The sequence below is a fragment of the Arachis hypogaea genome, chromosome 14 (genome assembly GCF_003086295.3).
Source record: "Arachis hypogaea cultivar Tifrunner chromosome 14, arahy.Tifrunner.gnm2.J5K5, whole genome shotgun sequence".
Taxonomy (NCBI): domain Eukaryota; kingdom Viridiplantae; phylum Streptophyta; class Magnoliopsida; order Fabales; family Fabaceae; genus Arachis; species Arachis hypogaea.
The window spans coordinates 12,341,776-12,362,008 of record NC_092049.1 but is presented as its reverse complement, the minus strand read 5'-3'; the positions used below and the strand labels follow the sequence as shown (position 1 = coordinate 12,362,008).

Genomic DNA, 20,233 nt, shown 5'->3' with positions numbered 1-20,233 from the left:
TTGAGGAATCACAATTTTAAAATTAAGCTTTTTCATCATTTGTTGAAGCAAACGGTTATTGAGTTCAAATCTTTTTTCTGTCTTTTTCAACCTAATTTTCAAGTCATCGTTCTCTTCTTGCATTTTCTTCATTATTTCTTCATGTTCTGACCTTCGCAACCAATCGGATGGCTGAGAGCTGGCGTCACGATAACTAGGTCTTTTCTCAACTGTAATGGATTCTATTCCAAGTCCATAAATTCTTCCTTTTTTAACTTCGGCTATTTCACACCACACATTCATCTTATTTGGTGTATTACTTTCTGTAACACCCTAACTACCAAAGCTCACGCTTCCGGCTGCGCGACTCTGATAGCTTGGACATTACGACGACACTTATACTATTTAATACTAAAATATGAGCCTGTTTAAAACTTTAAACCGTAATACTGCTCCCAAAAATACTTTCGTTCGATAACGTACATCCATAAATACCATACAACTTACAACTCATAAAGAGTACATCCATATATATACATAAATATATATAAATAACTTTACAAGCATTAGCCAATACAATTCCTATCCCTTTTACAGAATATATCAAGATAATGGCGAGGGTTCAATAAACCATAACTAAAGCAAGACAGAGCATCTCAACAACAACTAAATAAACTCTTCGTGACTTCTGCGCCCATATCCTGAAAGGGGAAAAATGTAAGGGGGTGAGAACATCATCCTCGAAAGGGTTCTCAGTAGAGGGTTTTGGGAATTACTGTAATAGGATACGTGAAGATAAACCGTACTAGTGATTAATAACCGTCTTATGCCTCCTTTTCAAAAACAACGGTTTACAATAAAAGTAAAGTCTGAAAAATCTTTTCTGAAAGAAGAACTGTTCAATTCTCAAAAACTCAAAAGCCTTTCAAAACGGTTTATCTATGCGGAACCAAAATAGCCTTTCATATTTTATTCCAAATCAGAAACACAAAACCGAAATCAACCATCGGTTCATCTCATTTCAACCACGGCCCTAGACCCAAACAATCCAGCTAACAACCAATCACCACAATCCAACCGGGTCCCAGTTGCAAACACAGATAGGAAGTTCAAGCACAAACAAACGGTTACAGCAAGTAGGACAAGTAGCAGTTAATCTCAAATAGTCACGAAGGCAAACCAAGTACAATATGCACACCCAAATAATGTCACATAAATGCATATGATGCATGCCTGTTCCTAATGGCTGATGATATCATCTGTCGGTTATATAGCCAACCCGACACGTCCTGGTAGCTAACCATGGACAGAAACACCCATCGCGGAGCAAGTAGGTTTGAGCTACAACCCCATCGCTACTACCCGCTCAACCCAGAGCCAGTGGAATAACCACTACTGCGGCTACTACCCAGGCGGGTGTTTAAAAGCTCAACCTGGAGCGAGTGGAATCACCACTACTACCGCTACTACCCAGGCGTCACAGTCTCTAACCTGGAGCAAGTGGGACGAACCACAACCCTTGCTACTACCCAGGTATCTCAAGCATATATTCATTCAGTCCCAGCCATGGATCAACATCCATCTCAGCCATCCGGCTTAAATTCATAATTCATAGTCAGCCATACGGCCCATAACTCATTCGGCAATCAGCCATAAATCAATATCATACACAGCCATTCCGGCTCACGGTTCAATCCAGAACCAGCCAATATTCATAATCATACACAGCCATTCCGGCCCATGACAAAACAGCACTTCCACCATCCAACATCATCAAATTCATAAAACCGGCATTTAAGCCATAAATCACTTTTTCTCAAATCGCTTCACTTTGAAATCAAGTTTCAACTCTTTTCAGCCTTGGCTTTAGAAATCTCGTTTCTCAAATCATCTCAGGCTCATAAGCCAAATTTACTCAAAGTGAGTTCCCTTTTTAAAACAAAGCCACTCTCGGCATTCTCTTTCCAAAACTTCCAAAACCATGGCAAGTTAAGGATTTATTTCAAAGTATTCAAAATCACCCATACAACAATGGGATTTTATAACAAAAGTTTCTCGGCAGAGTCCCAAGTCTTTAGGGAAGGTCAACCTATATCAATTCCTTAAAATTCATTAAAACTCTTAAAATCATGGATTCTCGGTTCAAGTAAATAAAACTGAATTTATTATGAAACCGACCATACAAAATCACAAGTTCCAACCCGGTCCAAAAATTAACTCACTTGAAAAGGAACCTGTTCATTTGAATCAAACCACTTTCAGGTTTCTTTTTGGAACCCATTTTTCTAACTCTTCCAAAATGCCTCAAACTTAATTACTCAATCAAAAGTCTATATTCCTTTGAAATCACTAAAAGCTCCTTTTTATATTGAAATCAATATTAGAGCGTCATTCTTTCCTTCAGTGATTCAAACGGTAAAAATAGTTCATTTCTAAATAAGTCAAACTCAAGGCATAAAGTTCACTAAATAAATTAAGCTTGAAAATATAAATATTCTCTTAATAAATCAAATAATACAACTTCTCAAATCCAATCCTTTTTAAATAACTTTTTAAACAAGACTAGGATTTTGTAGAAATTTCGGCAACACCTCCCCTAAAACTTGGACTTTTGCCACCCAGTTCGGGTCCCAACTAAACCGTTTCTCATTCCTTTTCAACAGCTCAAAACTAGAAATCAATTCAAAGCAAGCTAAATCCAACAGTCGCCTCAGTGGCATATCTCAAGAAAACCATTTCAAAGTCAACTCAATATCAACCGATTTAACTCATTTCCAAAGCTTTAAAGAAACGGTTCAGTAACAAATCATTTGTCCAAGATCAAGTCAATTAAAGTAAACCAGGCTGAATTCAAAAGTGCATTCGACTTTTCACATCATCAAATAATTGACTCAAATCAAATCAATCCTCAACGGATTAAACTCAGATTTCAAATCTTTAAAGAATCACTTCAAAACATTACATTTCACAAAGCCGCACAACAATTCAGCCAAGCAAACATCTATAATCATTCGAGTCAATCAAATAATACATAAGGCAGATACAATCACTAAATACACCATATCTCACGTCAGTATCCATATGTAATAATTCCAATAATAAACTATAGTTTTCGGAAAGTGCCCCTACCTCAAAACCCAAATTCCATAACTCAAACGCGTCACAGAGTCCTTTTCACCTCAACCCGAAATCATCAACAACCGCAACCTCAGCTTCAAGCCACATCCGCAATAACCATAGTGACACTAATCGCAACATACAATAATCAGGACTCGACCCCACGTTACCAAGACTCATATTCATTAACCAAACACAACAGAATACTAACGCGAGGCTTTCCGAAACATAAATACTTACTGAACTAGCAAAACGAAGCAGCTGCGATTTCGAATCAACCCGGCAGTAGCTCCGGTAGCGGCCAGAAGCTCCGGTGGATCAACTATGATAACCACGCAACATCAAAACCTTCTCGAAATCCAAAAAGGACAGAAACCACAAATTAAAATCCTTACCGACAGAGCATTTTTCGACGGCAGAGACAGTTTCCTCCACTCTCATCCATAATCAACCACGATGGGGGTGGAAACCGGCAGAGACGGCGGTGGTTCTGACGGAGGCGACACCGGTGACGCGAACAGCGGTTGGGCGCGGTGGCTGGACCCGAGCTGTCACGGATCTGTTCTCAGCGGCCAGTCATGCGACAGCCGTAGCATCAACGGCAGCGAAACTCCAATGGTGGCAGGAACTACCCTCCTCCTCCTTACCCGCTCTGATCTCCCTCTCTCCGGTGGCGGTGAGGCCCCAACAGCGCCGGCACGGCTCATTCACTCCTCCCTGTCGCGTTCATCTCTTCTCCCTTAACTCAGCTCGCGAACAGAGTAGATCCAAGGTGTGATGATGGCACGGCGACGCGGCAACGTGAGCTTGCAGCTGCAGCGCCCAGGTGTGACGGCGACGGCGCAAGACAGCACCCTCTCCTCCTCTTCTCGCGCCAACTTCGATGGATCAACAGTAGTGGAGGCGGCGCGAGTTCTCCCTCTTCTCCATGGCACAGTGGCGGTGGCGACGTGGCGGCGTGAAGGTGGTGGCTTCAGGCCGGCAGAAGCGCGCGATGGAGGTGGCAGCAAAGGCCCCCTCCCCTCCTTCTCCTCCAATCTCCTTTACTCCCCCTTAGATCTCTCTTTCTTTCTTTGTTTTCTGTTTCTTTGTTCATGAAGGAAGGGGAAACCGTGGGTGAAAGGGGAGACAAGGCATGGTTTCAGCTGCTGGGATGAAGGCTTTAGGGTTTTATTATTTTGAAAGTTAGGGTTAGGGGCAAATTGGTAATTTCAAATGAAATTGGGGATAATGTAGTAATTGAAATCTAAATTAAATCCAACACTAATTATATATAGAAAAATATTATTTGCTCATCAATCTTACAAATTATTTTCCATAAAATGCCCAAATCAGAATAATTAGAAATAATATAATTAATCCCTTTATTTTCCAGAGTAACAGTATTAATATTTAAAATATTAATTATTTAATCCAAATCATATAAAAATCCTTATTATTTCACAACTACCAACTTTATAATTCAAATATAGAAAATAATCCAATAATTATAAAATTGGGTAATAATCATAACTTATCTCAAATTCAATAAATCAAAACTTGCCTTAATTACCTTTAATAAAATAATTTCTGAAATTAAGACTATAAATAACCATATAATTTGAGACTTTATCATAAAAAGATTTTTCAAAGGTTCTGGGTCTTACATTTCCTTTTTCATATGCTTTTTGCATAGCCCGTTTTATAGCATTCTTAAATTCATCCTACCAATATCAAAATCAGATTAATTATTATACGAGACAATAAAAAGAATAAAAATTATCATTATGCAGACAAAAACCACGCACGATATACATCACATAATATGATATATAAGCACAATCTTATCCCTTTTTTTTAATAACAACGGTACTAGCTAGTGAAACCATACACGCAGTAAATTAAAGTATATGTGAAGTGTTTCTTTAAAAAAATATATTTATAATTATTATTTTATAAAATATTTATAATAATAATTATTATATATATCTTTTGTTTATTTTTTTAAATAAAAAATTATATACTTTTATTAATTATCCCGTATAATGTACGGAAACATACACTAGTTCTACATAATTTTAAACTAACTGGTTTACTTATTATCATCATCATACAATAAAAAATGTGTCAGCAAGATCACACCTTGCATTAAGTCATTAACTTCAATAACCAATTTTTTAACTTACAAAAAGCTTAATCTCAATTTGCTCAGCAATACAACGTAGATAAAATGTTTTAAATAATTGCAGAATCAAAGTAAAGTGAGAATTTTAACATGGATGAAGGTAAATTTTTTAAAAAGGATTAAATATTACAAATTAGATTTAAGTATTATTAATTTTTATTTTTTAAATAAATCAATTATATTAATAAAAGCATGCCCCCATAAACTCTTATTATAAAAACACTACAGTATTGAAGCTAATTACATGTATTTGTCTATCAAATGCAATATTATTTAATACATACCAAAGAATTTTTTTGTATTTTTTATTCACTATTTTTGCATCATATTGTGGTGCACTACAAAAGTTACATTCCTTTAAGTCTTTGCAATTTTTAGCATAGAACAACGTGCAACCATTAACGCAACAATCAATATTTACTGAAGTAAACCTGAGTTTAGAAACTATTTTTTTAATTTCATAGAAGTTTTTTTTTTGGATTATATTATCTCTCATGAGTTGAAGCCGTTGATCAATAGATCGCTAAAAAATATTTCTTTTAGATTTAGTCAAGTGCAGTCGACTTGAAGTTGATAGTTGAGAGCCGTTAGATAAAAATTTTAGTCAAATAAGTCAAATCATCTAACAGCTTTCAATTATCAACTTCACGTGAAGTCGACTGCACCTGAGTTTTCACCTTATTTATTTATAATACCTATTCATAAAAATGTTATTATTTTTTCCTAACCAAATTGTTTATTTATAGTAAATATCAAGTTAGAGGATATCCAGGAGAATTGTTAGTAGGGCTATCATATGAGTAGGTAGGTCGAGTTTGAACCACCTTATCATAAAGGCGAGTTAAAATGAAATGAAATGAAAATGATTATTTTGTATATTGTTTCTGGAGTAGAGATGAATATTAAAATATAACTTAACTATTTGTATTTTTTTTTATCTGAATTGAGATATTTACTTTGTGAAAGATTTATATGTTGATTAATCAATTTTGATGATATATTGTGTTGATTTTTGAAATTTTTTTGTGTTACTATAAAGATTGATTATATATTTATTATTTTGATAGTGAAAGATTTGATTATTGGATTAGGTCCCGTAAATTTTTTATCTTTTTTTTATGAATTTTTCTACAATAAAAAATCAAGTGTTTAATATTTTAATTTCTGTCATTATTGTATTTGCTGCTTAGAGTTGTCCAAATTATGAAAAAGTTATTTTGATACTGTAATTTTACTGTTAGACAAGTTCTTATCTTAACTTTAATTTTTTCCAACAATTATATAACTTTCCATTCAGGAAAAAAAGATAGTTGGACGTCACGTGTTTCACTGGTATCATCATATCTTCGAACCAAAAATGTTCGTATGTTTTTATAATTAATGATACTTATTGTATATCTATAAGTGATCTTATCATTTTTATATAAATTTCATTAGGGAGCTACTCAAATGAAGATGCAAAAAACATCTTTTTATGAAGATGCTTTGTATAAAAGTGTGATTTATTGATTTGGCCACACTTTAAATAAAAACAACACTTTTATAACATATCAAAATCTAACCCTACACTCCATCATCTAAGGGTCAAAAAGAAAAATCATCACATGAAGATAATTATAATATCTTCATGGGAGTACCCACCATTTCATTATTAAAATTAAACAAGTAGTTTGACTGGGTGCGTGAGGAGTTTGGTGGATGACAATGGAATCTACCACCATATATGAGTCTGGTGGTCTTAATTAATTGACTATATCAGATGAGTTTAATTAGTAGATGAATTTACTAAGACTAAGATGGTGGCAACCATATTTTATTAAGATATATAACATGTTAGGCAAAACATATTTGACTAAGATATTCTACTATTTATGTCCACATCAGCATGCAATAATACATCCCAACTAGTGTATGTATAGTAAGAAGCATATGCTGTTATCATATTCTTCATTGGCAACTATATAAATATTATTATGTTGTTCTTTTCTATATATATATATATATATATATATATATATATATATATATATATATATATATATATATATATATACTTTCTTATGTTGTCGATTTGTCGAGAATTATAGGTAAACGAAAAAAAATTGAGTAGAAGACTCATAAAATACTTTTTAAATTTTAAAAGAACTAAAATATTCTCTTTAAGATTAAGGTTGTGTATTCAAAATTAAAATTTGATTGTAAAAGACTAAAATATCCTTTTAGAATTAAAGTTATTTAATTTGTATTATAAAAAAGAAATTTAAATTTAACTTTAAAAAGACTAAAATACCATGTTTGAGTTAATTTTGAAAAGATAAAAATTTTCTTATAGAATTAGGATTGTTTAATTGTACTGGACATTAAAAATTTGAATTTGATTATAAAATTAAAAGTGTAAAATATAAGTTTGGTTAATTTAAAGAAGATAATAAAATACCTCTTTGAAGATTAATTATAAAAGACTAAAATACACTTTTAGAACCAATATTCTTTAAATGATTTAGAAAGTGCAACTTTGAATTTTATTTAAAAAAAAAACTAAAATACCCCTTTAGGATTAATTTTAAGGATAAACCACGTATCAAACTGATATTCAAAAGTTTATATTGCTAAAAATTGTTGAAATATATGAATGGCAAATATACATTCGAACATTTTCATTCTTAAACTTTGATAATTTTACTCCAAGTAAATTTTTCGTTGAAAATTGAAAAAACAATTTAAAAAAATATAAAAAGTCTTGTGGTCAAATTTTGCTTCGATTTTTGCATGTACATTCTAAATCCAAATTTTGCTTCGATTCTTGCCTGCACATTCTAATTTTATAATTGTTTTCTACTCTCTAAAATATTTTTTTATTTATTGCAACATATACTACAAACAACATTTAAAAAGAGTTGTCTAAAATAGTCAAAAACAACACTTGATATTTGTTGCAAGGAAATTAAACAAGATTGTTGCAACCCTTTCTTTAACCAATACACTTTAAGTTCCCTTTGATCAATTAAAGAACACGTAAGAAGCGTTGTTTTAGTAAATTAAATAGAAAACCTTTATGATATTCATATATTACAGTTGGTAAGAGTTGCTTTTAATCAAAGGTAATGGCTGCATCTACAAAGTCCCCCAAAAGCGTTGCCTTATGTCCAAAAACGTTGTTATAGATTAAAGGCAATTTTTTCTCAATCTTTAAACAATATTTTTTAAATGTTGTCTCAAATAAAAAATATCAGTGACTTATTAGCTGAAAAAATGTGATCATAATAATGGTCATATTTGTTGCATATATAAAACTTTGAAGCATATTGTTGACACGTTGATATTCTACTAAATTTGGTCACTATTCCAAAAGCTTCTTTTAGTGTTAACTTCTTGAATGAGCATAAGTGATTTTGTATAATCTTATAGCCACGCTTTTAAAGTGTGCAAAAAAGTGTACATACAACCACACTTTTAAAAATGTGTTCATTAGTTTGGCTTTGGTTACACTTTGAAAACGTGTTGATAGAAGACATACAGCCACGCTTTTTTAAACGTGCCTAAATGTGAACCTATTGCCACGCTTTTAAAGCGTGACTATATCCTTATCAATTTAAAAAAAAAAATACCAGTATGGGTAGAATTTTTTTTTTTTTTGAGATTTTTCTAATACAAAATAAACATGTTTTCATACAAAAGAGAGGTTAAAAGATTCATTTTTCATTGATTTGATTTACATAATTATGTACATGTTACAAACATTTGAAAAAGAAGAAAATAAAAGCCATGACTATGATCAGCCTCCAGCAAGCTTTTGCTATCCGGGGTGACACCTTAAGAAATAAGTACTTAGAATTAGTAAAAGGAAAATTTACAATTCCATCACAAAAAGCTAATAACCTAATTCTTAGATATCAGTATCACAAAATTGTCTATCCATTCTGTTGTGAACAGCTTTCACCACGGCTACTCTAGCCACCATAGCAACACTGTTATCACTTATTTCCATGTTCAAAAGTGGTTTTTTCATGCAATCTTCAATTTTCCTAAACCCCCTCAAAAGCTTATGAAGATGCCAAGGGAAGCTTAAAGAAAATCTCAGTTCCCACCTGAAATGCATATCCAGCAAGGCAGAATTAAATAAATAGAATCAATCATCATAACGTCATGCAAAACATATTTAAAAATAATGTATGAAAAGGAAGTGTTTTTTAATTGAGTTTGAACTTGATTATCCATAACCAAAGCACTGTTTATATGAAATCCAACATAAAACTAACTATCTTACCTTTTTTCCTTTTTGCCTTTTTGCATTTTAAAAGATATAGGTAATTAACTCCTTAATAAAATTAACTATTAGAAACAATGAAAGAGAGGAAACTAGGTTCAATCTTAAAGCATGTATGGCTTGCATCCAAATTCGTAATGCGGAAATGGATCCTCTCCAGTTTTTTTTACACTTGAGAGAATAAAGTGTGATCTCTAACCTTTAATTTTATAAGTGGGACCAAAAATAAATAGGAGAGAGAGAGCAATGAAGGGTGAGATTAAACACTAGATACCATCCAGTTTTTTTTCTACTGGAGAGGATCCACTCCTTTCGTAATGCTGCTGGAGCTGGGAAAGACCTATTCAACCTATTCTATGTAATTTTTTTACGTTTACCTTTTTTACACCTCATCTCTTCACTTTCAGCGTCTGTGGCTGAAAAAGAATGACATATATTTCAAGCGAACTTTTCCATCTTTGGACAACATATGATATTGAGTAGTTTTTTCGTACTTAGATATTCTATTAGTGCATTCTTTTGGGGAATTTTTGTGCCTAGATATGCAAAAATATGAGCATATCCTGTTACATGGCTAATCTCTAAAGCTAGGACCTATGTGTTATTCTTTTCCTAAAACAGATTCGGGTTCCCTGTAACATGAACCATGGCTCAATCTCTAAGGTTAGACCTATGTTTTAAATTTTGCTCTCTCCTTCCTGAGATTTCTTATCCTTTTTCTTTCATACTCTCTTCTTTCACTGCATTAGGTTTCTTTCCTTTTTACTATAAAGCTAAATATGAAGTCACCAAACTTAGAGTAACAATTAATAATCACGATGGTAAAGTTAGTTTATTCATGTCCAAAGTAATGAATTATCTGAATAAGTTTGATATATGATACAATTAAGCTACTTTTTCTCCCTTTAAAGTGATATAAAGAATACTATTGATTGCCTACTGTTCATATATGAGTATTAAGTTCATCAGACTGATATTAAAGTGAATTACAAATAGCTATACTGTGAGAGATTATCTCGCTTACACAGGTTGCTGAAGGAACATGATGATATACTATATCACTAGCTATAGAAGCAGTAGGATCTGACTGAAAGACAAGAATTAAAGAAAAATGAAAAACTAAAAATACATAAATAAATAAAGCATTTCCGCCATGAAACATCAGCACCTGAATGAATTGAAGAGGAAGTTATCAAGATAGAACAAACCTTTACAAGAGTTAGAGTATAACCAACTCCATAATGATGCTTCAAGAAAGGTGAGCTATCAAAAAATACTATAAATAAGAGGAGAAAAAATGTATAATACAATCATGATACCTAGATGTGCATTTAAAAGTTAAAACTAAATTTCCACCAATTTTTCCACTAGAAATCAAGTCATCATAGGTAAATTAAAAAAACTGGAAATTCAGAAAGTAACTGCACATAAAATTTAATGAGTTGCCTAATATGAAATTCAAAATAGACAAACAATGCACACACATGGGTGTCGGTGCACATGCATGCGTGTGCACACCATGAGGGGATCATAGAAAAAGAAGTTAACCTAGTTGAGAAAGGAAAGTACAAAGTGGATAAAGGCATATAACAAAATATATACATATATACACAACTTAATCTCCATATATAAATTTTGTCATTGATCCTCATATTCCATTTCAATCACTAGCTTTCAAATGAACGGTGTAATTGGAGAAACTGAGAAGTAAATTAAACCTTCCTCAGCATTTCAGAGAACCATTGGCCATGATAGCTATCCAATCATCTAGTTCATCTGATTCATCCATTGAATGAGTTGTTAGTAAGATTATCCTGCCTTTCTTAAATTTTTGTATTAATTGTCAAGTCAAACGCATTGAGTATGGATCCATTCCGCTGGGAGGTTCATCAAGAATTATAACCTGCCAGGTAAGACCAAGGGATTCCAATTTTTTTCAATATACGAATACAAAAAATAAAACAAGTGTTTTTGATATGCATACTACTTTATTGTTCCCTATCAATGCAATTCTAAGAGACAATTTCCTCTTTATGCCACCAGAAAGAACTCTCACAACACAGTTAATGTTATCATCCAGGACCACCTAGTCATGCAATAACCATTATTTAGAATCCCATATTGATTCATAGTTGAACAGAGTAAAGGGGTAAAAGACAAAAATTTAGGGATAGATGCAGGACATTGTCTGCATTGCAAAAGGTTCATCAAAACGTGATCACAAACTCCTGAACAATTTAAGATTATATTAATTTCAAATACAGTAGCATTTAGCTAAAAATTAGTCCCACGGTAACCTTATAACTTTCAATATTGGGCATACAACAGCCAATTTCCCAGAATGTTATTGAAGAATGTAAAACATTTGCAAGAAACATTCCTTTATCTCCTAACCAACCCCTTTAACCCTATATTTATCATAGTTGGGGAAATTTTATATGACCAAAAAAAGAAAAGAACTGTTAATATCACCAAACTCACCTCATCAGTCATATGGTGAATATTTTTAAATGCTCCCTCACCTACATAAAGTCAATGGTTCAAAAATTTAGCATAATGAGTGTAAAAATATAAATAAATTTAAAAAAAAAGTATCCAGTGCAACAATAATAAAAAATCAACTCTAGGTATATAGCTATATTTAGATGATGATACTGATTAACAAGGAAAAATTAGAAAAGAGAACAAGTACAAGAGAGAATTTTACTACCTTTGAGTGTTTTCATCTTCACTAAGACCTCTTAATCTTTCTTGCATCTTACTGCAATAAAGATTAAGGATTAGTTAAAAAGATAGCAGACAAGTATGACAACTGTTTAGGGTATAGTAGAATCAGCAGAGGACACTAAAACCTTATTTGTTCATCTAATTGGTGCTCCTTATTTGTAAGATTTTCTACTCCAGCCTACAGATTTAAAAGAAAAAAATAAAAAATAAAGACCAAAAAATAGCAAGCCAATGATAATAGAAAGTTCTTGGAGGAGAAGGATCTACAGGTGACGGCGAGGTGACCGTAAGACGCAGTGCCAAACAATGATGCGATGGGGAGTCTGCTGGCGAGCAATCTGTAGAACGCGGCGATGAGGTAACTACACGATGCGGTACTAAACAGTGACACGATGGGGAAACCGCCAGCAAGGAATTTGCAGGACACGGTGAAGCTACTGATGCTGGAGGAGAAGATTCTGTTGGTGGTGGCGACGTGACTACAAGATGCGGCGACAAACAAGGACGCGATGGGGAGACCGACGACGAATAGGAACGACGATAAAGGTGAACAGCGGCGCATGTAGAACGGCGGTGAGAGTGGGTGAAGGAGGCGGTGATCGGCAGTAAGTGAGTAAGTGTTTGAGTGTATGTCGAGAGTCAGAAGGAGAGCTTTGATGAGGGAGGGAGGTGCAATAAGGGTGAGAAAAATTAGGGTATTCTAACTTTATATATGAGGGGAATAAAGTCCTTTTTGCCACGCTTTTAAAGCGTGTCCAAATCTCTAATCAACCGCCATCCTCATAAAAGCATGGCAATTGACCCTTTTAGCCACGCTTTTAAAGCGTGACAAAAAAGTGTGGCTAAATCTTTAATCAATCATCACCCTCATAAAACCGTGACCATTGACCTCTTTTGACCATGTTTTTAAAGCGTGGCAAGAAAAAAGTGAGGCGACAGGCCTTTTTTTCGTGTAGTGCTAACCCACTCACCTGTGTTGGCTACTTCCATAATCATCACTCTCTTTTTTCAACCACAACTTAAAAACTCATTGCACCATCTACCAATTTTTCTATCCTCGGCCCAAACCCACCATGACCAGGGGTGGCAGTATGCTCCCTACCTGCGGGTACCTAACCCTACTCAACCCGATCCGCTGCGGGTAGGGTTGAGTGCAGAACGGGTTTGAACGCGGGTTAGGTAGGGTGCGGGTTGAGTTCAACCCTACCCGACCAACCCGCACTCTATATATGTATATGTTATAAAAATATTTAGGTAGCGTTTGTTTTAAGGTATTGAGACAGAGACTGGGAGACTGAGACTCAGTATTATGTTTGTTGGTACAGAGACTGGTACTAAAATTTCTGTCTCTGTCTCCAAAATTTTAGTATTTCAGTACCTCCAAAAAGTAGGGACACAGGAAACTAAAATTTTTAGAGATGGAGACTGAAACTTTAATAACATTTTATACCTAAAATACCTTCATTTCAATTAATTAATTCCAATTTTACCCTTTGTGCAAATTAAATTAGAATTTCATTCTTGTTTCAATTTCTGTCTCTCACTTTGCACCAAACAAAATACTGAGATTTATTTCAATCTCTGTCTCTTAGTCTCTGTCTCTCAATCTCAGTCTTTCCATCTCTGTCTCTCCACCAAATGCTACCTTAGGCTACGTTTGTTTCTAAGAACAAGACAGGACAAGACACTGAGAACAAGACATAAGAGACAGAGACACAAAATTTTGTGTTCTTATATTCTGTTTGGTGATAAACTAGAATAAATTATAAAAATTCAATTTATTCTTATGCTTTTTTCATTCAAAAAATTTGAGATGAAAAATATAATAATAAAAAATATAATTATAAAAAATTAACAAGAATAATGAAAGAAAAAATGAAAAATAAGTTGTGTCCCTTGTTAGTGTCTCCGTGTCCTTCCTGTCAGGATAGACACAAAATACACTAATTCAGTGTCTCTGGACATATTGTCTCTGTCCATGTCTCCTCTGTCAAACACGATTTTGTGTCTCTGTGTCCCTGTCTCAATGTCCTATCTCTTTAAACAAACACAGCGATGGGTGTTGAAACAAGGACCTCTTAGTACAAAAGATCTTTACCATTGAGCCAAGATCATCAATTGATAATTTAACACTTTTGTTTATATAAAAATCAATTCTATTTTAGTGATATATAAATACAACATTATATCATATCACAATATTTTATTTGTTTGTGTTATTAATTTAAGCAAAGATTTTATGTAGAATTGAACATTTAATGGTTATGTTGTTTATGGGACAATTGTGTTGTTTGTGGGATGATTATGTTATTTGTATTGAATTTTTAATTTATATACTCATTAGGTTATATAATAATATTGTATATTTGTGAAAAACCTACAAATAGGGTTTAATACCCGCGAATAAGGTAGAATTGAGTTTTAATAACAAATTTAACTCGTGGGTAGAGTTAACATTAGGTTCAAACCCTACCCTACCTATTGCCAATTTGCCATCCCTAACCATGACAATGTCTACTTTGCTGCCGTCAAATCGAAGGTGATTGACAAGTTGAGGGAGAAGCGCCAACCAAGATTTGGAGAAATCTATCTTTCCAATAATGAAAAATGAGAGGGCTTTGCTAAATTGGTTCTAAATCATCATTGTAACGACGAGTGTTGATACTTTGAGGGCCGATTAGAAATTTAAACTGATATTTCTCATTTTCTTGAGTTTAAGTATTTATAACAATATATAATGACAAAACTTGTTTTGGTGTCTAAAATTTTTTTTCAGTTTTGTCCTTTCTAATAATCTACTCCATTATACATCAGTTATTCACCTTAAAAAACTCTCACTACCTCATCTCTCTTATCACATACATTTATGTTCTCTCTTATCTCATAGATTCACGTAACTTCTATCATTATCTCTTTCTTCCTTTATTATTTCTCACCTCAGATTACTATTACTCCATAATAGAAAAACTTCTTTCTTTTCTTATCCATCTTCTCATGCATTCTTCTCACTTCACCTAAAAATAACATAAAACCTAATATAATTTGCTTTCTATCATTAAATAAAAGTGTAAAACTATGTTTATATGATTGTTTTGATCAATTACAGTTGACAACGTACCAATGAAAGATTCACGTGAAAAGTGGTCAACCGACTTGACAAGACTATGCCAAGCAACAAAGACAAGACATGAGCGAAGAACAGAGGCAGCAACACTTGGCCCAGAAGGCATGCCAGTTACGCAGAGAGTATTAGACGAGGAAAATAAATTGATACATCGAGTGGTTCAACTAATATGACAACACCATTAGAAAATATCACAAACATACCCATAATCACCGCTCATCAATACTCTGTGTCAGGTACTATAAGTTATACTTCCAATTAATAATATTATATTGTTAGTTTATCATTTAATTTAATTTAAATTTTTTTCTACAATATATATATATGATATATATATATATATATATATATATATATATATATATATATATATATATATGTTACTATACTCTTTGTACCATTTATGTATAATTTATCTACTGAATATACTATTAAATTCTCAAAATACATTATTTTTATGCTAATAATAAATTTTTTAAATATTCAGATACTCATAATAATAGTTGGGTTGGTCCAAATAATAGACCAAATAGTGATAAGATGGATAAGAATCTTGTATATTTAATTAATTAATTAATAATAATCTTTTTTTTGTGATTCAATAAATCTTCTATTATTATCCTAAATAATATTGTTATAGATATTAATATTATTATATTATCTTAATATACTTTAAATATTCATAATGTCAATTATTGGGTAATTTAATAATTTTTGAATATAATATTATAAGAATATAAAATTTCCTCACTGTATAACAAAAAAGTTTAGTTGATAATTTTGGTTTTTTTTTATTTTTTCTTCATACAATTTAGTTTATCATTTAATTTAAATTATTTCTACAATATATCTATGTTAATATACTCTTAGTACCATTTATCTATAATTTATATACTGAATGTACTCTTAAATTTTTAACATACACTATTTTTATGGTAATAATAATTTTTTTAAATATTTAGATACTCTTAATAACAGCAGAATTGATCTAACTAACAGATCAAATGATGATAATATAGATAAGAATCCTGTATATTTATTCAATTAATAATAATCTATTTTTTTAAGTTTTGATTTAATAAACTTTTCATTATTATCCTAAATAATATTATTATACATATTATTATATTATCTTAATGTACTTTAAATACTTATAAGGTCAATTATCAGGTAATTTAATGATTTTCGAATATAATATTATAAAAATATAAAATTTTTTACTGTATCATTATAAGAAAATTATTATAATGATATGATCTCTATTATTCAGATGTTCATAATAATAGTGGTCCAAGTAATATTTTAGAATTTTAAATTTCATCTTTTTTCTTTTAATATTGTTCCATTTTTTTTAACGTTTTGTTTAATACACAAAAAATGTTCAAATATTTTTAATAAATATATATAATATTGTAAATTATAAATGATAATTTTTTCACTTAATAAATCTATATGATTACATTTGAATCATTTTTTAAATGGTATCTTTTTACATGAACTCAGACTACTTATCATGTATTTATATTTTATATGTGACTATCTATTTTTTTAGTTATTCAGAGTTTAAATAATGACAATATTAATGAATATTCTATGTATTCTATTGCTTTCAATCAATTTAATTTTGTATGTTTTGTTTTCTATGAAGTAAACTTTCAATTACTATTGATAATGTACAAAATTAATCCATTGAACAATCCTATAATTTTGTTAATTATAATCAAAAGTTATATTAGTTAATTTACTATATTTAAATTATTATTAGCATGCTACCATTTTAATAATCTCTTAGTACTTATAATGTATATGTAATTTAAATGTTAGTCATACAAAATAAATACAATGATTTATTTTTTGAAATATTGTTTTTGTAATGCTAATAATTTAAATATTTCAAAAATAATAAATTAAAAATTATAATATCATGTAAGTAGAATATAAAGTAAAATTAATTATTTTTATAAAATATTTAATTAATTTATTTTCATACACAACAATCTTATAAATTACTTATAACTATTCAAATACGAAATATTGCACATTATTTCAATGCGCTAAATTATGATAAAAAAAACCTTTTAATTCAAAAATGTTAAAGAATCCTTACCGTTTAAATTATTATTATTATATTATTCTGCTAGTATGGTATGTACTCTTAGTACACTTTGATTACTATTTTTTTTATTAGCTCAAAATAAACTTTTAATATATTCTTCTTAAATACCACCAAAAATTTATGAAAAAGATCTGATCAAAGTAGCAGATATGAAGATAATATAACTAGTCAATATTCTACTTTTTATCTTTAAGTTAGTATCGTAACGCATTTTTAATAGATAAATAAATTTTTAAAAAAATTATTAATTTATCCTTATATGTTAGCATATTAATGTATTCATAGTAAACACTAAGTGTAAGCATAATTAATCATAAAAAAATTATTTATTTAAAATCATTACAAGAATCAATATGAAAAAAGTGATAGTGCCTAACAAAATTATTTGAAATCTATATAAAAAAATTTTATAAAAACCAAAATGACACTTAAAATATTTATTTACTAGCTAAAATGAAAAATATGCAAACTTTAACGAAGATGAAAATATAGTTAATTTAAAATAATTTATATTTTGTTGAATCATTTTGGTATAATTCACGCAAATATGACAAAATAAAATAATTAAATAAAATATATTTCAGATAATAAAATGAATAGTAAAAATTAAAATGATAAATCTAGGCGAAAGCATGCAAAATAAAAATTATTAGAAGTAATAGAACAAATAAAATACTAATATTATCATCATGCACTGTATTACTTCGATCAGTAATATCTAAACATTTAAAAATATGAAACAAAATATACAAACTAAAAATTTTAGGCGAAAGCAAAAATTGTCATAACCTATATAAGATAATTAACTAAAAAATGCTATAAAAAATAGATACAACTGTGAACTTTATACAAAAAAAAATTATGATATATAAAGATAGCTTTGCTAAAAAAAATTTTTATGTATTTCAGACTCAAACTATATTGTATTGACTATTTTATCTAAAAAAATAGTTCATAACAGACACAATGTTAACATATAAACAAAAATATATAATGGAACAATAAAATAGTAAACATTTAAAATAATAACAAGTAAAGAATAAAAAAACCAGAACGATAATATCAAGTGAGAATTAAGAAATAAATCAGAACCATAAATATAAAAGTTTTCTATCTCTTTCTATATAGTGTTTTACTTTAAGTAATTATTTTTTATGGATAATATTTAAATACAAACAAAATAGTAAGAAGATTCACATTAGTTATGAAAACTAATATCATCCTTATAGTACGATCGCATTATTCCAAAATATACAACATAAAATAATAAAATATAGTTTAACTAATGTGCAAAAAAAACAAAAGTGAAACTTATATAATAGCAATCAAATATAGAAAGCAATGACAATCTTCTGTTCTAAGGTACTATATTAAATTGTAATTTAAATTTATAATTATTAGTTAAAAACTTGTAATAATATACTATTTTTATTATATTAGTTAAAAATAATATATTTTGATATTATTTTTTAGGGTTACTAACATTAAATTTTGATAATTTAAACAAAAATTTTAATGCTTTATGTCTTAAATTTTTCTTAATAGGACAATAAAATTACTTAACACTCACATAAAATTTTTTAATTATTTTTATACATTTATATATTCAAAAGACACAAAAATGAATTCTTTTAATAACACTTTAACAACTCATAAAAGTTAACAGAGAACAAATAGTTATAGATCAAAGTGATAGACAAGATATAAAATGTGATAATGGTACTTGGTGATAATTAAAGAGAAGGTGGTGGGAGGAGAAAAAGAAAATGAAAAAAGAGAACAAGATAATATAACAATTGTGGTAAGACAATGACAGACATGTATATAGAGAATAATAGTAAGAGAAAATAATAGTGTATGATACAATGAAAAAATATAATAAAGTATAAATTAATAATTTTAAAAAATAATAAAATTAAAGATAATTTAATAAATTAAATATAAAATTTAGAATTATGCATGAAGATAAAGAATGCTTTGAATATAATATTTTATCTTTGTTTCAAATTAAATATTATTAAAAAGATAAATGAATAAACTTATATAATGTTTATAAATAATTACTTTATAAATGTTTATCTTTATTTTGTTATACATAATAATAATAATAATATAATAAAAATTTTAATTATCTTATTTAATTTAAATTTAATCCACTTTTGGGTGATGTCAAATAGTTTAAGTTGATGCTGCTACAAGGGTGTTGTTGTTGCAGATGCATGTTGAATTTTGATAAAAAAAAAAAAAGGCGGATTAATAAAAACATTCCACTAATATATATAAATAAAGAGGATGGTGAAAATTTTTCGTGCATAATTTTTTCTCAAAATGTTATTCATATATTCATAAGTAAAACTTGCACACATTGAATTTTAGAAGAAAAAAAATAGATTAACAAGTACATTAATGTAAATGCAACAACACATTGTATAACTTTTTATGACTAAACGGTCAAAATAGTTTATCAAATTATAATTGTAAAATTCAACTTGGATTAGTTGAGTGTTTAGCTCACTCGTCCGCTTAAATAAGTGTTAAGAGTTCGAATTTCACCTTGTATTTGTAGTGATCTATTGACCAGTAACAAACCTTTAAATAAAGCTCCGAATAAAGTATCGTTTTTGTTCCCAACGTTTGGGGTAAGTCCCAAAGTTGTCCCTAACGTTTCAATCGTCCTATTTAAGTCCTTAACGTTTCAAAATTGACTCAATGTTGTCCTGCCGTTAGGGATCCGTTAAC

At 30.1% G+C, this 20,233-nt stretch overlaps 1 long non-coding RNA gene across 2 annotated transcripts; it reads right to left on the bottom strand.

The window, feature by feature from the left end:
• Positions 1–8,941: 8,941 nt before the first annotated feature.
• Positions 8,942–12,936, bottom strand: LOC112741547 (uncharacterized). 2 transcript variants are annotated; one of them, XR_011870637.1, is made up of 6 exons: positions 12,522–12,936; positions 12,380–12,432; positions 12,238–12,288; positions 12,009–12,049; positions 11,246–11,430; positions 8,942–9,348 (listed from the first exon to the last, which is right to left on the bottom strand). It is a non-coding gene; the product is annotated as an uncharacterized lncRNA (long non-coding RNA). The 2 variants fall into 2 exon arrangements; XR_003813377.2 differs by lacking the exon at positions 8,942–9,348 and having other exon boundaries at positions 10,941–11,430.
• Between the last annotated feature and the right edge of the window lie 7,297 nt (positions 12,937–20,233).